This window comes from Lactuca virosa, chromosome 7 (assembly GCF_052849685.1).
Source record: "Lactuca virosa cultivar CGN04683 chromosome 7, Lactuca_virosa_CGN04683_v6, whole genome shotgun sequence".
In the NCBI taxonomy this organism is placed as follows: domain Eukaryota; kingdom Viridiplantae; phylum Streptophyta; class Magnoliopsida; order Asterales; family Asteraceae; genus Lactuca; species Lactuca virosa.
The window spans coordinates 96,740,100-96,744,047 of NC_136432.1; positions in this window are offsets into that span (position 1 = coordinate 96,740,100).

The window sequence follows — 3,948 nt, forward strand, 5'->3', positions numbered from 1 at the left end:
GCTTTGACCGAAATCTCTTCATGGGGAAAAGCTTAGACCGAAATCACTTCCTTTTTGCAAGCTTGGACAGAAACCAACCCTCCAATGAGAATTATATGGCCGAAAACACCTTAAATATCTAGATATTTTACCTTGATTAAGTTCCCAAAGTGATAAGACACACATTCCAACGTAAACACCCCATCATGTTTTATCCCTATATATATGAATAACCGAATGTGACAGGTGAAGCCTTAAGAGGAATGGATAAAAACCTAAAGGTTAAGGATGACGGAGTTCGTTATCTCATGAATCGGATCTGACACCGAAGTTCGGTGGCTACAGAGATGTTGTCATGAAAGAAGCCCATAAAACCCGATACTCTGTTCACCCTGGTTCAGACAAGATGTACCTGGACTTTAAGAAACTCTATTGGTGGACAAACATGAAAGCTGAAATTGCTACCTATGTAGTCAAGTACCTAACTTGCGCTAAAGTCAAGGTAGAATACTAGAATCCTTCGGGTTTACTACAACAACCAGATATACCCGAATGGAAGTGGGAGTGGATAACTAAGGATTTCATAACCAAGTTGCCCAAGACAACGGGTGGTCATGACACCATTTGGGTAATCGTCGACAGATTAACCAAGTCCGCGCACTTCCTGTCAATAAAGCAAACTGACAAAATGGAGAGGTTAACAAGGACGTACATTAAAGAGATAGTACGATTGCATGGTGTGCCAATATCCATTATCTCTGACCGAGATAGTAGATTTACCTTGCGGTTTTGGCAATCACGGCAAAAGTCCTTGGGAACTAAACTCGACATGAGTACAGCGTACCATCCCCAGACTGATGGACAAAGCGAGAGAACCATATAGACGCTGGAAGACATGTTGAGAGCTTGTGTGATAGATTTTGGTAAAGCTTGGGATACCCATTTACCACTCATCGAATTCTCGTACAATAACAGCTATCACACTAGCATCAAAGTTGCTCCATTTGAAGCTCTCTATGGCCGTAAGTGCAGATCCCCTCTGTGCTGGGCTGAAGTGGGTGATACGCAACTGGCAAAGAAACAAGTATCTGAAAGCACTCTCACCGGTCCCGAGATCATTCGAGAAACAACATAGAAGATTGTCCAAATCCGGGAACGATTGAAAGCTTCTAGAGACAGACAAAAGAGTTATGCGGACAAACGACAAAAACCCTTGGAATTTCAGGTTGGTGACCACGTCGTGTTAAAGGTCTCACCCTGGAAAGGAATGTTATGTTTTGGCAAACATGGAAAACTAAATCCAAGGTACATCGGACCATTCGAGATTCTTGCTAGAATTGGCCCGTGGCTTACAAACTCAATCTACCGCATGAACTCAGTAACATACATCCCACTTTTCACATATCCAATCTAAAGAAGTGTCTGTCTAACGAGACTCTTGTGATCCTACTCGATGAAATCGATATAAATGAGAGTCTACACTTCGTAGAAGAACCGGTGTAAATCATGGATAGGGAAATAAAGAGAACAAAACAAAGTCGTATACCAATAGTGAAGGTTCACTAGAATTCCAATCAGGGACCTGAATTCACTTTGGAACAAGAAGATCAGATGAAACAAAAGTACCCGCATCTATTCCCTAATTCATGAGTACCACTTTAGAAACAATTTTGGGACGAAATTCCCTCTAACGAGGGGATAATGTAAAAACCCCTTATTTCAAGCCAAACTTGTTCAAATAAAATTCTAAACTACAACCGTGTACAACTGAATTAACATCATAACATTAATACAATAAGAACTTTTGATGCCAAAAAATACAGGTTTATATAAGTTCATAAGTTATATATACTTTTATATTGAAAACCATGCATATATAAGTTAAATACAAGTCATCATAAGCAAAGGAAGTAAGTTAAAAAGCATGAATGATACCCCACTAAGGGGTTTTCGGTTCTAAGAAGCAAAGAACAAGGGGTTTTCGGCCTTGATTCCATACCAAACCGAAATCACTTCCTTTAGGGAAGTGTTGACCGAAATCGCATCCTTTTGGAAGCTTTGACCGAAATCTCTTCATGGGGAAAAGCTTGGACCGAAATCACTTCCTTTTTGCAAGCTTGGACCGAAATCAACCCTCCCATGAGAATTATATGGACGAAAACACCTTAAATATCTAGATATTTTACCTTGATTAAGTTCCTAAAGTGATAAGAGACAAATTCCAACGTAAACATCCCATCATGTTTTATCCCTATATATATGTATAACCGAAAACCAACCTCGTAATTCACATTTCAAGGCCGAAATCCTTCCATTTTGCTCTCAAAGTTCATAAGGCAATCTTCATACCTTCAAGCAGTTTCCCAAAAAACCTTCAAATCTTCATATTTCCCTCAAGCACAACAAGAACATCTTCAAGATTTTCCCCAGGAAATAAAAACCTTCAATTAATTCATAGGAATTAATTTGTAAGTATTCTTACATAAATTAGTTTTATACAACACTTTATTATTAGATGATCTAATTTACACATATTATTATGTGTTTAATATAATTAGCATACAGATTTATATACGTGTTCTAACTCGAGGATTATCGCAATCAAGTTGTAACCAACCAAGAATACACACTCGAGATGAGTGCATAACGTTTTCACGATTTTTCATTGTTTTAGGGGAGGGGGGAATACAAGTAAAACACAAGAAATCATGTGTTAATATTTAAATTATTTCAAATAGCTTCAATCGTTGTCGTTATTTAAAAACACACACACAGACACACACACACACACACATACACACACACAGATATATATATATATATATATATATATATATATATATATATATATATATATATATATATATATATATATATATATATATATATAATTAAAATTCAACAGGCTTAGAATTGGTGATTTTGCTTTATTTCCTGTTCCTTGTTTGGTTGTGGGCTTAGGGTAGAATCATTTATTCGACTGCCTTTTTAATCATAGTTATATAAGTATTATATATATAAGTATAAAACTATTTAAAAATGTTAAACGAAAAAGAATAGTTTTACAATTTATTTTATTACCACTTGGATGTAAATGTTAAATTTCACAGAATATCTATATCACGGATTTACGATTTAAAATTTGCAAAGTCGTTAATAATACAAAGGTTTTCAATTCAATAGAAACAAACATATAAACTATAATAGGTATAGTTTATGGAACATACGTACTATTTTATCAAGTTCAGGTTACAATTCAAACGACAACAAACATATAAACTATAATAGGTATAGTTTATGAAATATACATACAGTTGATTCATTACAAAAAAGCTTTTCATTATTCTACACGTAACCGACAATATAGCTTTGTGAGACATACTTCAAGTACTTATCTAAGAACAAACCAAGCCCTAAAATTATGTGACAACCGTCAATTTTGGTCAAAATAGTCAAGAAAAGTCAACGAGGTCAACTCTACTCGTATTAGAATTTTAGGTGAATTGTGATATTTCCTAATGCGTCCAATGTACAATTGACAAATTATAATACAAAGTACCACTCTTGTTGGAAATTATCAAACATAAACCCTAAATAAGGCTAGTATCGTAACAATTCGGTAATTCAATTTTATATTATTCTAGTATAAATAATATTCATAATACGATGTAATGGAATTCATAATCCTTATACTATATGGCAAATTCATAACAAAGGCTACAAATACGAAATTTTGGTGAATTCGTCACCAAATACGACAAATTCTATACCCGGCCTAAAACGCCCAACTTTTAACAGAAAGAATTTAGAAATCAACATAATTTTCGTGTAACATATTATTATTTTTGATAATAATGATTTTATTAACAATTTGAATTTTTAAAATTCAAATTAAATATTTATACATCATTTATATCATATTTTCTTTATAAAAATACCACACTTTTTATAAAAAAAATGTCACTCTTT